Genomic DNA, 19,392 nt, shown 5'->3' with positions numbered 1-19,392 from the left:
CAAAAGATACTTTTAGAAATCTCATTAAATGGTGCAACGCTGATCTAAGGGTGAACTAATGGGCAAGTAGCATTTGCCAGCAGGTGAGGGTAAAGGTGTATGGGGCCCCATGACATCAAGCTGCCTGTTTGAAAAACAAAACAAGAACTGTGAGCCTAGTAGAGTGCTGACTGCCAATATCCAGATAGGAATGAGCTGGAGGGAGAAATGAATGACTCTCACCATGGACTGATCCTTCCCTTTCAATAGCCTCCAGATGGTCTGGGTACCAAGCGTGGCAAAGACAGAAGTCTCTCAAGTAAACCTGAGAAAAAGGATAATGAAGCTCTTGTCCTGCTGTCCTGTAAGGGGGTCAGAAGGATGGCAGGAGAAGTGGGAAAGAATGAAGAGGAAAATCACTTTTGACATGTGGATGCTTCATAGACATAAAGGGGATTTCCACAGAAATAGCACACACATTCTAAAGCAAACATCAAACTATCAGCCAATGCCCCCATCACCCGAGCTATCTAATGTGTAATTCCAGGGGGACCCAAGTTGCCAGAGAACATCCATTAGATGCTAACTCCTTTGAGCAACAACTGCCTCCTATCAAATGAATCTTCAGATACCAATGCAAGAAGGAAGGGAAAAGGTTTGGAGTTTTAGCATACAGAGAATATTAGCCATCCAACATCTCCAAAACTTGTATAAATGATACCTAGACAATATTAAAGCAATGTTTATTGAATGATCATTAAGTACCATTAATATTAAGTACTCTGTGCTGAGTGCTTTCCATTCAATTTTCTTTTTTTAAGGATGTAAGGCTTTTAATGTTGTCCAGGTTGGCCTTGAACGTGTAGCCTTGCCTCCTTGTGTGCCAGGACAACCGGCCTGCGCCACCACGGCTCCCAGTCCATTCAACTTTCACAATGACATAGATCGTGCTAATATCATCCCAAATAAGGAAACTGATGCTTAGAGAGATCATCAACTTACCAATATCATAGAGCTAATCAGTGGCAGAGTCAGAATTGGAACCCAGGTCTGTCTGACTTCAGAGGTCAAGCTCATCAGCACAGTACTGTTACCATGACTTTGAAGTTCATCAGCACAGTACTGTTCCCATGACCTTGAAGCTTATGAAAGAAATAATGTGTTTCTTGGGCTGTCTGTCCATATCGCCATTGTGAGGAAATCAGCATGGAGCAGCCTTATGCAGTGCTAGGTGAAGGCGTGACTATTTCCTGCCACAAGAAAGAGCCTCATTTTCCCTTCTCCACCCAGTGCAAGGAACTGCCAGGGAGAATTAGGCTCACTAAGTTGATCACACCTCTACAGTCTTCAATTTGAAAAGATAGTTAAGAATGAAGATATTTCACAGTGAATATAGCAAAGCACTCAGGCCCTGTCACTAGAATCTCTTTAAAAAGATTTATGCAAGAGAAAAATGTAGATATTTTAAAGAAAGAATCTGAATAGACTCTGAAAGTAGAGGGCTTCTGCAAAGCTAGTCTAGACATTTACTTGTTATCCACGAACTCTAAAATGTGTTGGAATAGAATCTGAATACGCTTAATAGACTTCATATAGACTTAAATTAAACTTATGGAACTTACCTAATTCAATTCCCCTTGAAAAAGCAAGTCATATTCTCCAGTGATGGATCAAGCATGTTTCTGGAAGTCAATGGAAAGTGCTCAGAAGTAGGAGAGCTATGCCTTCACACATGAGAGAAGGCTGTGGCAAGCAGCTTTGCACCTGTGGATAGAGGCTGGGCTGACTTTTTACGTTGCTTGACATTCACTTGGTAGCTCTGGGCTTCCTTCACACACCCACAATGGTATCTTCCCCTATTGTCTTCAGAACAGCTGAGAACAACAGATCCATGCCTTGATAGCCCCCAAATACATGTACCTCTCTGTACGTCTGTATATCATGCAAAATTGCCAATGTGCTTTTAGGAGATCTCATCTCCCTGATTTTTTGACCTTAAAGATTTATTGACTGGATGCAGTGACTCACGCCTGTAATCCCAGCACGTTGGGAGACTGAGGGGAAGGATTGCTTGAGCCAGGAGTTCAAGACCAGCCCGGGCAACACGGTGAAACCCTGTCTCTACAAAAAAAATATTTTAAAATCAGCTGGGCATAGTGGCACACATCTGTAGTCACAACTACTCAGGAGGCTGAGGTGGGAGGATCACTTGAGCCCTAGAGGTTAAGGCGTAGTAAGCCATGATTCCACTGCACTCCAGCCTGGGTGATAGAGAAAGACCCTGTCTCAAAACAAACAAACTCACTCTCCATTTAATGGAATGATGGAACATATAGATGACTGTATTCATTTTCTACTGCTACTGCAACAAATTACCACAAATGTGACAGACAGCTCAAAAAATTACAATGTATTATTTCCCAGTTCTGGAGGACAGAATTCCAAAATGGATGGGCAAGAGTGTGCTCCTTTGGGAGGCTCTGGGGAGAATCCCTTTCCTTACCCTTCCTAGCCTACAGAAGTAGCCTGCATCCTTGGCTCACGGACCCTTCCTCCATTTTCAAAGCCAACAGCTTAGCATCTTCCAACCTCTCTCTGATTGTCAACCTCCTTCTTCCCTCTTAAAAATATTTTGTGATTATATTGGGCCCATCTGGATAATCAAGGATCATCTCCCTATCTCAAGATCTTGAACCAAATCGCATCTACAAAGTCAGTTTTATTACATAAGGGTAACATGTTCCCAGGTTCCAAGGATTAGGACGTGGACATCTTTGAAGGCCATTATTCAGCATAGCACAATGCTGGTTATTTTTAATGAACTTTTTTTTTTTTTTTTTTTTTTTTTTTGAGACGGAGTCTCGCTCTGTCGCCCAGGCTGGAGTGCAGTGGCGCGATCTCGGCTCACTGCAAGCTTCGCCTCCCGGGTTCACGCCATTCTCCTGCCTCAGCCTCCCGAGTAGCTGGGAATACAGGCGCCCACAACCGCGCCCGGCTAATTTTTTTTGTATTTTTAGTAGAGACGGGGTTTCACCGTGGTCTCGATCTCCTGACCTTGTGATCCGCCCGCCTCGGCCTCCCAAAGTGCTGGGATTACAGGCGTGAGCCACCGCGCCCGGCTTTAATGAACTTTCTTACTGGAATAAGTTGAAAACCATATGTTAGTCCCCAGGAGTTTTGTTTTGTTTTAAGCTTTACTATCCATGAATTGCAAAAGTTGAGCTATGATTGTTATGAACCTCTTGCCAGTTTAAAGTTGAACATGAGCTTGGATAGGAAAAAGGACAGCAGAGTACAGAGAACCTGTCTTGTGACCACCCAAAAAAGGAGTACAAAAAGATTACTGGTTTTTATTCATGCACTCAACAAGCATTTACTTATCAAAGCACAATCAGAGGTTTTTATGAGATACTTTGTAAGTACTGAGCACCATGGAGATGTAAAGAAAGATAAAACATGATTCCCAAAAGGCTCACAGTACAGCCGGTCCTTCCTATCCACGGGTTCCACATCCACAGATTTGACCAACCAAGGATCAAAAATATTTTTTAAAAAACAGTAAAAAATAATACAAATAAAAATATAGTATAACAACTATTTACTTAGCATTTACATTGTGTTAGGTATTAAAAGTAATCTGGAGATGATTTAAAGTATACGGGAGGATTGGGTGGATTTTATGCAAATATTATGACATTTTATATAAAGGACTTAAAAGCAAACATGGATTTTGGTACCTAAGGGGGTCTTAGAATCAATACCCAGCAGATACTGAGGGATGACTATTGTTGGAGCAACTGTAACTAGGAACCAGAGAACAACCAAAGGCAAAGGGATTTGTTTACATTTCATTTGGAATGCAGAGCCTCATTTTCTATTATTCTTTATCCTGGCTGCAGCCAGGCAGAAGAACTAAATCACACTGAAACAGTGAGACATGCCCACCAGCATTTTGGTAGTGGATATTCAAGAGCTGACCACCATCAGAATCAGAATACATACATGAGGTTCGCCTTGGAACTGCAATCACATTTTGGCTGCCAGGACACGGAGTCAAAACAAAAGAGAGAGTTGTTGACCAAAGGTGTTCACAAATACGGGTTTAAAGGGCTATGAATTAATGCTTCCACATGGCTTTAATTCAGGGAGGTCACACAAATGGAATTTTTAAGAAAATATTATAGCCAAATGAATATAAAAGTGGTATCTTAAATTTTATCATACTTTTAAAATAATGAATCTATAGCATAGTCTGAGAAGCCAAGTTGAGTGTGAATTTATTCCCAAGCTATTGTTGTACATGAAAGCTGCAGAAATAGCCGCAAGTCCTAGTTCACCTGACCAATGCCATCATTTCCAGGTGACGCCACCCCCAGGGGGAAATTCTGGGGCTCAGCCACTGGAAAGGGCCTCATCCCGGCTCAGAGATATGGCAGGATGGGCTCCATCAAGCTCATTCTGCAGGTGCCTCCCTCCTGTGAAGCCTCAACAGCTCAACAGGGCAAGAGGTGCGTAGGGCCCTGGGGCTTGGCATCTGCATGAGAAACAATCTTCCCACCTCCACCTTCACTGCTTTAGTAAATGCTGTGAGTGAAATGAAGTGAATGATGTGATGATAGTAACAGCTAATATTTACTTAGAATCTACTGTATATCAGGCAACATTCTAAGTGCTTAACACGTATTAGGTCAATGTAATGGTTAATACTAGGTGTCAACTCGGTTGGATTGAAGGATGCCTGGAGGGCTGGTAAAGTATTATTTCTGGGTGTGTCTGTGAGGGTGTTGCCAGCGGAGATTGACCTTTGAGTCAGTGGACTGGGAGAGGAAGAATCACCCTCAATGTGGGTGGTCACCATCCAATCAGCTGCCAGCGTGGCTAGAAGGAGGGACAAGCTGGCTTGCTGGGACTTCTGGATTCCATCTTTTTCCATTGCAGGATGCTCCCTTTTGCTCCCCCTGCCCTTGGACATCAGGCTCCAAGTTCTTTGGCCTTTGGACTCTGGGACTTGTACCAGTGGCTTGCGGGGGTCTCTCAGGCCTTTGGCCACACACTGAAGGCTGCACTGTTGGCTTCCATCGTTTTGAGGCTTTTGGACTTGGACTGAGCCACTACCAGCTTCTTTCTTCCCCAGCTTGCAGACGGCCTATTGTGGAACTTCGCCCGTGATCATGTGAGCTAATTCTCTCTAAGAAACTCCCTTTCATATATACATACATTCTATTGGCTCTGTCCCTCTGGAGAACCCTGACTAATACAGTCATTTCATCTTCTGGAAATCTTATGAGGTAGGTAGTATTATAATTCCCCACCCCCATCTTATCAATGCAAAACTAAAGCACAGAGAACTTGACTTGCCCAGTTAGTAAGTTGTGATATTGGTATGTGAACCTAAATAGTGTGACCCAGAGCCATACTCTCAACCATACATTAGACCACCTTGCTTTATAGCTAGGGCCAGCTTGGGGAGTAGAGTGCCTCTTTAGAGAAACAATCCAAGTGGATGGAAAAGAGCCCAGCAGTAAGAGCCATGCAAACCAGGCTGGGATCCATAGGAGCTATGAGCCTTTGAGGGCTTGGCTGAAGTATCTGTAAAGTTCATGTTAAGGTTTTGCAGGGCTGCTGTCATCTGGCCTGGAGTGCTGCAGTAGGCAGGGTACCTCCTGGCCTCTGGATGAAGTCCCAAAAGCTCATCTTCAATGGCAGAACCCAGCTAATATGCACAAAGAGGTCTGCTTTCTTCATCTGTACTCACTGAAGAGCTGGGGCGCTGCTTTCATTCTTAAAAATAAATTCAAAGCAAGCTACAGAAATTCTGATACACAAAGAGGGCTGCTTCTTCAGTGATCACAGAATGGGAACATTTCCAGTTTGCTGGGCCCTGCTCCGGAAGTGTTACCAGGCTATCACAAAGGACTCTGAAATCCTTAAGGGAGTTCATTACAGCTCCTGGAATCCAATGGCTAGTAGAAGAAAATACTTTCTTAAAGTTTCTCAGACATCTGTTTCTTCCACAACAACAAAAATTAAAAAAAAAACTTTTTTTTTTATCTATCAAAATTGTCAGTTATTCTCCATACTACCAGCAGTCCATCAATATGTTAATGCTATACTTCAAGATGATTGCTTAGTCAAATAGAGAAAAACAAAATAGGCATGTCATATATACACCAGATTCAAGAAATAAAGACTGCCTTCTTGCTGCACGTTTATTGGGTAGATTTTTGCTATATTTTGTGATTGCATTTATCTTTCATAGGTGACCTCAGTTTTCAACCACAGAAGAAGCATCATGAAAATCTGATGCCAAGGCCACTGATACCTTCATGAAACTCATCTGCCTCAGTGGATTCCAGGGGAAGTACATGGAACAGCATCACGAGTGAACTACGGGGCTGCCACTGACATTCACAAATCACCATCGAGGCTGCTGAAACCTAGCTATTGGACATTGGTTTCTGAGTGCAAAATTAGCTTTTTTCAAATGAATTTGAGCAGGCCCTAGAACTAATTTTAAATTTATTTTTAGTTGATTCATAGTGAAAGTATTGATGCATTAGGGAGTTTCTAGGGCCAAAACTGCATCTTTCATTGTTATTAAAGGACTTTCATTGTGTGTTTTGTGTGTGCATTTTGAAAAAATATTTAGGACACCTGAAGCCATTCTCTCTTGGTTATACAGATGATTTGTGCTTCAAAACCCCCAAAACCTAAGTCTCACCTGAACGAGGTAGTTACATATTTGAAGGAAATATGGATATTTTGTCAGATTGTTACATATTTGAAGAAAAAGAACCGAAACCTCATGTGAAGTACTACCAAATAGTTGGGAAAAGACATGTATTTAAATGTTAATGTACTACTATTGCTTTCGTTTCGCGGAGAGCTGAGTCTGAAAAAAATGCCATCTTTATGCAGGGTATAGGTTGTGTGTGTGTGTGTGCGTGTGTGTGTGTGTGATGTAAGAATGTTTGATACACTTCATTGACATGAAAATCATTGGGAAATGGGAAAAGAGCCAATGATGAGGTGAAATTTAGGCACTGGTGGTCTTTAAAGCATAAACCAGTTCAAAGTCTACAGGGAGTAGATGAAAAAAATTTAGTTATATTTCTCCCAATGGAAAGAGTGGGGACATGGATGGCAATGGTTAAGGCAGTGACTACTACCTTGAGAAAGCCAGGCTGGAACTGTGGGAACTGACCCTGAATGCTATTCAGTCTTGGTACTCTGACATTTACATTTGAAAGCCAACGTTTAAAGTGCAAGTATGCACCTGGCCATCTTCTAGGAGTGGTGCTAAAACACCCAATAGGATCAATCATGCAGCTTCTTGAAAGTAACTGTGGCCCTGACAAGAAAGGGATAGGAGAAACTTCTGCTTTTTCTAGGTATTTCCTTCCCTCTTCTTTTTGTCATGAGCACACCCTAGCTCCTCACGTACTTTATTTCCAATGGTTCCTTCAGGCTGCATGCAATCCAAGACCATGCAGGCAGGCAGCCAGCTCTTTGCAAAACTCACTCCTGTCTTAGAGAGCCCAGGTAAATCTGCAGAGCTGCTCCAGGGACAATCTGAAATGAAGTTACAGTCCTACTTAATTCTGTTTGGAGAAAGGCAGAGAATAACTCAGCAACCATATAAAAGAGCACTAAACCTTGCACGCTTTTTAATAGAAAATATGCACTTTATTCTACAAATTTCAATGAAATTTGCCTACCAGAAACACAGAATGGTGCTGGCTACATTGAATAGTACACACATTATGAGACATATACCCAGTGCTCAAGATGTTTGCAACCTTGTTGAGGCTGAAACATTGACATCGAAACTCCAATCAGGCTATGAGCAAACTACAAGAGATATAGACTGGGAGTCATCAGTGTACGGCTGGCATATTAATTAGTTCTATGGGTCAACTTGACTGAGCTAACGAATGTCCAAACAGCTGGTAAAATATTTCTGGGTGTGTCTATGAGGATGTTTCTGAAGGAGATAACGTATTTCAATTGGTAAACTAAGTGAAGAAGGTCACCCTTATCAATGTAGGCAGGCATCCTCTAAAAAGGCACAGGAGGGGCAAAATTCTCTCCTTCTCCTGTGGAGAAGCAGAGGCTTCTCCTATCTCCATCTTCTTCTGGTCATCAGAACTACAAGTACTCGGGGCTTCAGACTCCAGGACTTACAAGAGCAGCCCCCTGAGCTGCTTACTTCGGGTTTGGACTGAATTACATCACAGCTTTCCTGGCTCTCTGGCTAGCAGACGGCAGATCGTGGGACTTCTCGAGCTCCATAATCACATGAGCTGATTCCCATAATCAACCTCCTCTTATATATCTGTGTATACGCCCTATTGGTTCTGTTTTTTTTGGAGAACCCTGACTGACACAGCTGGCAACTGAAGTCACACAAGGCATGGCTGATGTTAGCTGAGGGGACTTTCTTGCTGCAACTTTGCTGACCTTCCCCCAATCTCCCATATTGCGGACCTCTCTCAAACCTCCAGACCTTTGAAGATGCCCTTCCCCCAGTTCTGGCCAGCTACTTGACCATATTTTCTTGAAACGTTTTTTCTTGCCCCCCAGTTACGTATTCCCACAACCCTGTGCATTTCCCTACCATAGCATTTATCATATAGCACTGTAATTTCTTATTAATTTATCTCCCTGATGAGACTACAGCACTGTAGACTAGAAACTACATAGCATAAGGCTGTGCTCACTTTAAATATTGGCTCCACAACTGTTAAGATATGTAATATTGGATGAGGTTCTTAGGCTCTCTAAGAATTCATATCCTCAGGAATAATAATTGTACTGAACTTTACATAGTTGTGTCAACTGATAAAACATGTGGAAATTGTAGCATGGGCCTGGCACATGGAAAGGGTTCTGGAAATGCTGGAAATGTAGACAGGTATAATAATTGTATTCTAGGTTGTTCCTGTTGTATTCCGAGTTCTATAAAGGCATTTGTTTATTCATTTATTATTGTGTAAACTTGTTCTTTGTTGTACGTTAAGGGTCAACATGAGGTTTGCATACACTATGTACTCCAGCGTTCATTCAATGAATAAATGAAAGGACGAAAATTGTATTCATGAAACTCGAGCAGACCAGAGAACAATACTTACATCACAATTTCACTAACTCTGCATTTCTGCAGTTGTTCTGTATTAGGAATTTGTATGTACGCACGCGTGCGTGTGTGTATATGTCTGCGTCTGGGTGTGGCTCTGGGTGTGTGTGGGTCTGGGTGTGTCTGTGTATGTATGTACATGAACATACATCCACAGCATGTAAAACTGGTAAAGACTCCTACTCAGGAAATAGTCCATGACTTAACAAATCAACAAAGTGGAAACTCCCCCTAAAAAAATACACCTTAAACTCTTATTTGACTTCAAACGTAGGCCCATTGTCAAAGGCCACACATCTGGAAAAGCCATCACATAATGCAGGCCATAATTCAGGGTGTTTCTGCTTCACAGCACACCTTAACATCACCCTCCTGTGTTCCCACTATGCCTATGCTCGCACTTCCCACACCCCCCCCCCCCCCCCCCCCCCCCCCCCCCCCCCCCCCCCCCCCCCCCCCCCCCCCCCCCCCCCCCCCCCCCCCCCCCCCCCCCCCCCCCCCCCCCCCCCCCCCCCCCCCCCCCCCCCCCCCCCCCCCCCCCCCCCCCCCACCTTCCCCCGCCCCCCCCCCCCCCCCCACCCCCACCCCCCCCCCCCCCCCCCCCCCCCCCCCCCTCCCCCCCCCCTCATTTCTTATCTTGTTATATTATTTATGAACCTGAACTATAAATACATTTAAACAGGGAGGATTTTGTTGGCTTGGTGCAGTTTAAATTGCTTTCCAGTACTATATATATTTACAACATCTTATAAATATTTAAAATTGTCATAATAATGACTCCATTGACTCATAATAAATTCTGTGTTTAGTGTAGGGATGATTGCCAAATTGATAATCCAGAAAATTGGAAAACCCCGTCAAACTTTGTGACCTGATGGTCCCCAAAGAATATCTTTCTAATTACTGGAAAAGCCTGAGCAGTAAGCTTAGCTGTCTTAGAAGTTGATCTTCATAGATAAACATCCTGAAATTTACCTCTTTGGGAAAGATAAGTAAAAGAAATATTTTCTGCTGAAAGAAATATTTTCTGCTGAAGAATTTGTTTATTGGACTGTATCTTAAAAGTCAAATAATTTTTAGGAGTTATCAGGCAGTGTATTAAAAAAAAATCACAGAATCAAGAAGTGCCCTCCGTGCTCTGAATGGAGAATTCCAAGCATGATGGAGAACAGTGTGTGAGAACTCCAAAAAATGATGCTGCAGATGTACAGCAGGGACCCTTGGGAAAGAGCCTTGAACGCATAAAGGAGTTTGGACTTTATACCAAAGGGCAGTGGTTCTCGAAGTGTGGCCACTGAGCAGTCAGCAGCATCAGTGTCACCTGGGAGCTTATTAGAAATGCAAATGGCCCAGCCCTAGCCTGGGCCCACGGAATCAGCAACTCTGGGGCTGAGGCACAGTCATCTATGTTTTCACAAGCCCCCCAGGTGACTCTGACGCACCTCTGCCATACAGAGTATTTCCAAGTATTGGAATTTATAATCAGAATTGGGCATACCAATGGCAACGTGAAAAATGGATCAGAAGAGAAAACACTGAAGGTGGGAGGGGCTGAAAAGAGTAATGAGAGTATTGATCGGAGATTTTTGCATTTTATCTGTATTTTTTCAAGTCTAAGATGACACTGATGATGTCACACCACTATTATATTCACCTCTAGAAAGAAAACGTCTGCCAATTAAACAATAACATAATGTTTCTTATCACTTGGAATTTGTATTTTGTGCTTACTAAAAGGGCTCCTTTATACTTACACTGTCAGATTTTTATCATACATCACCCTTGCACATACATAAATGGGAAAATATAAGTAAAATAATTTGGTCAAGGTATTTCTAACATTTATTTTCTATTCAGAATCTGACTCTTCTGAAGCACTGTCCACTCAAAAGCTATCTAGAATGTGAATGGAGGGAGCACTCTGTGTTTTTAAAAAGCTCCACTGTTGTTGCTGGGATTTTCTTCCAAGTGCCAGATGCCCATTCTGCAAGTCTGGATGCACACGCACAGACCATGACGTCCACCTCATGACTGCTCTCTGTAAGGTGCTTCCTGGTTTTGCAGATGATCAAGTGCGGGATGTGAAGGACATTTTAAAACGGATGATACCCCAATGAGCACTTACCTGGGCCTCTCCTAGGGCAGTAATGGGCGTAACAGGAAGAAGGGGACAGAGGCCAATCAGAATCCATCAGAGGTGGATTCTAAAAGTTGTGTGCCCAACTAGATGCAGAGAAAGGGAAGAGGTACACAACTCGGAGGTTTCCGTGACTTAATGGATGGAAATGCCCTGAATAAAGATTGGAAACTCAGGAGGAGTAGGTTTTAACAGCAGAAGGAAAGCAGTGGATAAAGTAAAATGGGTTTGGTTTCTGGTTTTTTGAATGGGAGATCCCAGAGGGATTCCCAGGTAAAAATGACCAAGATGCAGATAGAAATAAAACTTCATAACTCAAGGGTGAGTGAGGGTGAATCACGGTTAAAGATAAATAGTTTTTAATCAACAACGTCTAAACAGTAGTTGAAACCAGAGTGATGAGTAACATTTTCCAAGGAGGATATACAGGGAAGTTGAAGATAGTTATAGAACAAAAACATAATTAAAGAAGTAAATAGAGATTTGAAGGAAGGAGCAGTCAGAGAAAGAGAAAAAAAAAATTGTTAGATGATGTTTACATATCTTGTGGGCACCTCAAAGACAAAAACTGTCTTACATGTACTCTCACTCCCCAAGACAATGCCTAATCCAGTAATGTTCGATGAACCAACATGAAAATGGTGACCCAAAAGCCGAAAAGGTGAATATTTTAAGAAGAAAATGGTCAACAGTATTAAATGTTATCACTGATAAATAGAATACAGTGACAAAGAGGCCACTGGATTTAGTAAATTCAGTTTAACTTGCACCACTACCACCAACTTCATTTTACAGGTGAAGAAAGAGAGACCTAGAGACTTGAACACGCATGTCCAGGACCACCAGTTGGCTGACTGGAGAGTCAGAGGCAGGGCTCTTTCTCCTGGCTCTTTTCCTGGGGTTGTTTTCTCTACACTGAGCTTCTCCTCTTGGAAGAGGATTACATCCACTGCAGATAAAGCTCTGGATCCAGGCAATCAGATAGGCTCTTTTCTTAGTCCATTGTCTGTGGCTATAATAAAATACCACAGGTTGGGTAATTTACAAAGAAAAGAGATTTATTTGGCCACAGTTCTGGACAGCGAAAGTCCAAGATCGAGGGGCTGCATCTGGTGAGGACGTTCTGCTATGCCATGACTGATGGAAGGGCATCATATGGTAAGAGCACAAGAGACAGAGAGAGATAGTGGAGGCTAAACTTAAGTTTTTATCAGGAGCCCACTCCGGAGATAATTAACCCAGATAGCAGCATTAATCCACTAATGAGGACACAGCCTTCATGACTTCATCACCTCTTAAAGACTCCACCTCTTAATACTGTTAAAATGGCAATTCCATTTTTTTTTTTTTTTTTTTTTTTGAGACGGAGTTTCACTCTTGTTGCCCAGGCTGGAGTACAATGGCATGATCTCGGCTCACTGCAACCTCTGCCTCCTAGGTTCAAGCGATTCTCGTGCCTCAGCCTCCCGAGTAGCTGGGATTACAGGTGTCTGCCACCACACCTGGCTCATTTTTTATATTTTTAGTAGAGATGGGGTTTCACCCTGTTGGCCAGGCTGGTCTCGAACTCCTGACCTCAGGTGATCCACCCATCTCAGCCTCCCAAAGTGCTGGGATTACAGGCATGAGCCACGGTGCCCGGTCAGCAATTCAGTTTTTAACTCATGAACTCTGGGGGACATATGCAAACTACAGCAGCTCCTATGGAGCAGGAGAGAACAGAGCAAGGGGTCTGGTCCTGGGCATGATTTTAGGGCTTGCTCTAACACCTGATCATTTCATTGCCTGTGGAGTGCCCTGCGGAAGAAAAGGTTCAGGGGACTTTACTCTCCGGGTTCTATCTTGAGCCAGAATTTCCTTTGACTCTGGTTACGTGTAGTAGAACAGAAAGTGACACCACAAGCAGGCAGCAGAAAAACAAAACGGGCTTCTTTCTATGGTATGCGGTCATTAACCAGGATGTTCTTACCAGCTTCTATATGAAGAAGAGCAAAATTTGAATTCAGTGAAGTCAAAACAAAGATAACAGCATCATTCTTTTTGATGTCAATTAAGTTGTATCACTCTTTATTGGGCTGATGACATCCTGAGAAAATGAGTGATTTCCTCAAAGTAGTGATTCTCAAACATCAGAGCATATCAGAATCACCCAGAAAGGCACCTCTTTCAGAGCTCCTAGGGTAGCCTAAAGTGGGCTCTGCCCTTAAAGCTCAAAATTCTCTGGAGGTTTATCCCAAGAGAAATAGTGAACATAACATCTTCCACATTTCAAAAGTAAAACCATTCAAAGATCAGGCTCCATGACTTATTTCCCTCTTTGTAATCCTTGCAGGGCCAGAAGGTCGACAGAATGAGACATGTGTGGCCACAACCCATGTGGCTTCAGTGTTTTTATTAATACGGACATGTACAGCCATGCGGAGGTGTCCGGAAGCCCCCATCTGGCAGAGATGACTAATGGGACTTTCCCACTGACATCCTAGTGAAGGTGCCAGAAGCATATTCATTCCAGATCACAGCCCTAATAGGGCAGTTTCTGCTGGGACATTACCCTAACAGACAACCATCTTCCTTTTACAACCTACATGACACCCCCATGTGGTACCTTCCTCTCCATAGTGGTGAGCACAGAAATGCATATCTGACTAGAACCTTGGAACTGAACCTTTCACAGCAAATGTCAACCTTTCTATATACTAGTAGGAGTGCAATTTTTCTTCCATTATGCAGATTGCAATTTCCCCCACTTTTATATTCCATGTCCCAAAAGTGAAAAGCAGACACTGTAGCTAGAATCTGTAATCAAAGGAGCACTAAGTGGGTGCAAAAGTAGATGCAAACTCAAGCAGATACTATTAGCTGTTTGCAGAAAATCATCAAAGACTTTCTCACAAAGCAGTGCGAAGGAATTGAATGAAGAGTGATGCATTCGCTGATGGGTTCTATGGAGTCAGAACTTACAAATGCACATTAGGCTAAGAAATACAGAGTACATTTATTCAGAGCCTACTCTCACAAAGATAGGTAAGATTTCTAACTAGAGATAAAACTCATATAACCATTGACACAATCCTAGTCCATTAACAATTGCTTTTTTTCATATTGTGAAGAGAAGATGAACCAACAGCCTTAATAAGAAATAGGTATCTGGAGTACAAACTGTCCTATTAACTGAGTGACCTTGTGAAAGTCATATAATCTTTCTGGGCTTCAGTTGTTTCATAAGTAAAATAAGATTGAACTAGGCCAGGTGCAGTGGCTCACACCTGTAATCCTATCACATAGGGAAGCTGAGGTGGGAGGATCGCTTGAGCCCAGGAGTTCGAGATAAGCCTGGATAAAATAGTGAGACTTTGTCTCTACAAAAATTTTTTTAAAAAACAATTAGCTGGATGTGATGATGCATACTTGTGGTCTAGCTACTCGGGAGGTTGGGGAGGGAGGATCACTTGAGCCCAGGAGGTCAAGGCTGCAGTCAGCCATGATCATGCCACTGCACTCCAGCCTGGGCAACAGAGTGAGACCCTATCTCAAAAATAAGAATTAAAAAAAGATTGAACTATATGCTTTCTAAGATTTCTCCCAACCCTGAAGTTCTGTGTCTATAACCGAGGGAACACTGGCTATTGGAAGATTTAACAGAGATATGAAGCACAGGGGGATATGTACTATAACAGCAAAATAATTCTCTTTCAACATGGACAAAACACAAATAAATACGACTCTGGTTGTAACAGAAGCAGGATTTGAAAAGCTGCAAAGATACAGGAGTTGCAGAGCAGATTCCTAGGAACACCATACTCAGGCAGAAAAACTCATCTCTCCAAGGATGCCAAACTATATTTTCTAGACAGTGTCTTACAGAATGGCAACTGTGCTGGGTACTAAAAGGCTTGAGAAATGAACAAAGTTAAATAAGTAATTTTGTTGCCGGAGGTCTCAGAGCCTTTTCTGCACTGTCCAACATAACTCTCTGCAATGATGGAAATGTTCTATGTGTGCACTTTCCAATATGGCAGCCACGAGCCACATATGGCTATTAAGCATTTGAAATGTAGCTAGTGTGATGGAGAGACTGAATTTTTTATCTTATTAATCAGTTTGTCGTTAAATAGCCAGATGGGGCTAGTATCTGTATTTCAGAAAGCACAACTTACATCACACATACGCATTTACAATGCTAGCTCTAAGAGGCAGCCAGCACATACAGCATTTACCAAACTTGTTGAGCCATAGAATTCTGCTTCCAAAGGACTAGAATTCTTTGTAAAACCATTTGGGAAAGATTAGGCTATGAGTTATCTGCTAGGTGGTTGAAGCCCCAGGAGATCACTCTAGCTTTGACATTCTAACTAGCCAGCGCCCTCATGGGCCTCAGTCCCCACCAAGTGATAAAGACTGGGCTGTTCTCTGTTCTCAATATGTGACAATATCACCTCACAATTCAATCACATCAAAATTTCCCAAGTCCCAACAGACACCCTTAGCAGAGGTAGCCCAGTGCAGGTACAGTCAACAGGAATCAAGCGATGTTAAACAACTGGCTGTCCCTTTCCACCAAACATAAAACAATGATAATCGGTGCTAGTGGGCTTTCAAGTTCACCAGGCAATCCTGGATGCAATGATACATCATTATCTCAACAACCCAATGAGATAGGCAGCATTCCATTTTGTAGGTGAGGAGAATGGTGCTTAGACAGCTGAAGGGACTCAGTTGCTCAAGGTCACACAGTTAATGGGACTTAACCTCAATTTTTGAACTACACCTCCTCAGTCATTCTAACAAAACTATTTTGAACCGAATCTTTCCTTACAATGCCTAGGACCCATAAAAATATTGAATGAATACATTCTCAAAATACCAAAACATTATAGATCCCTGAGGAAAGTAGTTTGTTTTATAAGCTTTGCTCACACATACCTTGAGAAGTATAATAAATGCAAGAAATGTGTAATGATAATGGAATATAAGAGACTGACATGATTATTCATGAATATGTATAATTCCTATTCTCCAAGAAATCCTCCACTGGACCTGTAATAATTATGTGCCTCTCAACTGAAAAATCCACATTGGTGTGTAAATAACCAGCTACAAACTTCATTCGCCCAATTATTTCTCCTTTCCTGGGTATGCAATCAATTTAGTGCTTCTGAATGCCATTTATTCAGACCGCAATAGCACACACAACTGCTCATTTGTGCATCAAATTCAGGGTTGGCTCCTTGAGTGGTAGCTTGTGGGCCAAAGTCTTTGAACTAATTTGTCATCACATCAGATGAGTGCGTTTGACTCTGACCTACACAATTATGGAAATCAAGGTTACTCCATGGAACACTGCTTCTTGAACCATCATTTGGCCTTGTAGGAAATTAGGATTTGCAGCTATGACTCCGTGTTCCAAATCCAAGCATTGCCAAAAGAAGACAGTGCAGGCCTTGAAACAGCATGTCAAAGAGGTGACCCTCTACAAATTACACAGGCACGGCTGGCTATTAGCAGGGCTCACTGAACTCACTTTGGCTTTTAGATTAAAATATAATCACTTTCAGACAAATATATAGCAGTCATTATTTTCTCTTTACTAAAATTATACACATTTAATATAAATAATAGACTTTATTATGTCATACTGTACTCTGAAAATAATTTATACTACAGCTTTCATTACAATGTGGCACACAAAATGCCATCTGCGGTCATCTCAAGGGTTCTGAGAAACCTAAAGGAAAGGAAAAGTGGGAGGTAAAATAGCAATGAAAGAAGAACAAAAGGTCAGCTGGAGGAAGAAACAAGGACATTTAAAGGCGAAGGCTGGGTTGTCAGGCAGCTTGAACAAAGTGATGAGGCACATGGAGGGCCTGGAAAATCTGAGAGAGAGAAGATGATTTAAGTAATCAGCACTCTCAAAGGCACAGTGGAGAACACAGGGAAAGTTGTGGGGAAGGAAAAGACTGGTTGAGGGGGAAGGTGGAAACACAAGAATGGGAAAGGGGGAACAAAACACCTCTGCACACAAATCTACACATTCAGCTGAAAAAGTTCAGAGGCTGGAGAGCTCTGGTACACCACCACCAGATCTTACCACCTGTGACCTTGTTAATATCTCAGATTCCTGGTCCCCAGGAATCTGTGTTTTTAACAGGCACCTCCAGGTGACTCTCATGATTGGCAAGTTTGGGAGGCAGTGCTAGTGAAGAATGGCACAGATTAGGGGCTGACAGTCTAAAGTTTGAAACCAGACCCATCCACTCACCAGCTCCATGAACTTGGAAGACACTTGACTTTCTGAGCCTGGGTCTTCTTGTCCATAAAGGTAAGAATATGTTTTGCCCCATCACAATCCTCCAGGTTAGGTATTATTATCAACATCCCCATTTTACAGATTAGGAAGCCAAGGCAAAGAGTGATGAAGTACTTCACCCAAAGCAATGCTGGTGACAAGTGGCAAAGTTGGTATCAAAGCATAAGCCACCTGGCTCCAGATGCTATGCTCTTAGTCAGACACTGTTCTGCCTCTCCTCCCAGAAAGGAATGCTCTGCTGAGAAAGGCAGGGGAAAAGCTTCCCAGGCAAAGCACTTTATGTTCATTCTTATTCATATCAGATGACAACTGATGTCCCACTTACATAAGTTACTTTGTAAACTAGTAAGTTTACTCAAATTAATTTTTGAATCAAGCATTTCTTCCCCAAGATTAATCATTTATAGGAATCAAGCCATGACTCCACCTGGGAGATGGCTCGAGCATATTAATGCTTCACCAAAAGTCACAGCTAATAATGGTACCACAAGTGGTAGAAATGAGTATTCAATCAGGCACCTTAGTCTACGTCCCCAGACTTGAATCTGCACTAAAGGGATTCACTGATGCAAGACCATGTGCCTTGAGTGGGTTCACCTCTACACTATTTTACACAGGCTTCTAATCTCCTCAACGTATTCCTGGGCTGCAAATTTGCATTCTTTTTGAAATTGGGTCTTACTAGTTCATTTCTGAAGACACTGCAGTATATATCAAAATGAAGATCTAATCACCTGCTGTTCCGACAAAGAATATTTATTTTACCAGGATGTGTGAAATGATTGCTTCTCATTTGTCATCATGCTCTTCACTCCAGGCTGAAAGAAAATGCACATCATACATCCTGAAAGATAGAACACGATGCCAAAAACTAATTCTGAATGTTCTGTCTTTCAAAATACCTATGTATACATAAATATAAATTTTAAAAATATGGATGTATACTGCAGAAGACAGAGTCCACTGGACTCTGAGCCAGAAGAATGACTTTTTCTTATTCCTTCCCACTGGCAGATATTCTGCCTTCCGGAGGTTTTACACCATTCCGTGTGAAATATTTAAAGGTAGCTGCCACGTTCTGGAGTTCTGGATAGTGAGTTTTCTGCCATAAGGGGTATTCAGACCAAGTCAGTTGATCATCTGGCAGAAAGGTGTAAAACTTAAAATCAAACACCAGAAAGGGTATTTAAACTGGATCACCTTTACCTCCTAACCTTCAGCCTCTATGACCATCCTGGCCTCTTCTGTCAGGCTTCAAAGGGTCAATTCTTCCATCATTACTCCTAGAAGACTGTCTTCATATTTCATCAGCCTAGTTGTCCCACCCTCAACCAGACATGCCCTCATTGACCAACGTCCCTCTTAAAGGGTGCTCCTCAGAACTAAACAAATGTGATCCGACCAATGAAGAACACCCTAGGGCTGCCACCTCTTTAATCAATATGCACTTCCATAGTGTGCTCTGGAAGAGCACTTCCTGTTGTTAAAGCTACGCCTCACCAGTGGCTCTAGCTGAGCTTGGGGTAACCTCAAGTGTCCAAAGTTGTAGCAGCTTGGACACAGATTTTGACAGGAGGCTGTGGAAGGAGGTCATCTGTGCAATGAGCCACCTGTTTGGAGAGACTATCACCATGGGGAAAAGCAGCCAGGAGATGGAAAGGGAGATGAGAAACTTTCAGAGGTAAATTTTAGTTTTTCAGTTTTGACTCTGATTGGCCCCGGGATTCAGGATCATGGAGACAGTCAGTCCAAAATCTCCAAAACAAAGTTTATACCTGCCTTTAGTCTAAATTATGCCAAGAAACAGTTCCCCAACCCTTCTTCATCTCTACA

The 19,392-nt window shown here is 42.4% G+C and overlaps 1 long non-coding RNA gene across 2 annotated transcripts in view; it reads right to left on the bottom strand.

The window, feature by feature from the left end:
* The window catches only part of LOC126940400 (uncharacterized), a 93,705-nt gene that overhangs the window by 57,202 nt on the left and 17,111 nt on the right, over positions 1-19,392 (bottom strand). Inside the window, exon 1 of one of the 2 annotated variants that reach the window (XR_007720739.1) lies at positions 1,602-1,963. The exons of the other annotated variant lie outside the window; for it this stretch is intronic. This is a non-coding gene — a long non-coding RNA (uncharacterized LOC126940400). Of the gene's footprint in view, positions 1-1,601; positions 1,964-19,392 lie in introns of those variants that run through there. 2 annotated transcript variants of the gene reach the window in all.

The sequence above is a fragment of the Macaca thibetana genome, chromosome 17 (genome assembly GCF_024542745.1).
Source record: "Macaca thibetana thibetana isolate TM-01 chromosome 17, ASM2454274v1, whole genome shotgun sequence".
NCBI lineage: Eukaryota > Metazoa > Chordata > Mammalia > Primates > Cercopithecidae > Macaca > Macaca thibetana.
This window is presented reverse-complemented; position numbering and strand designations above follow the sequence as displayed.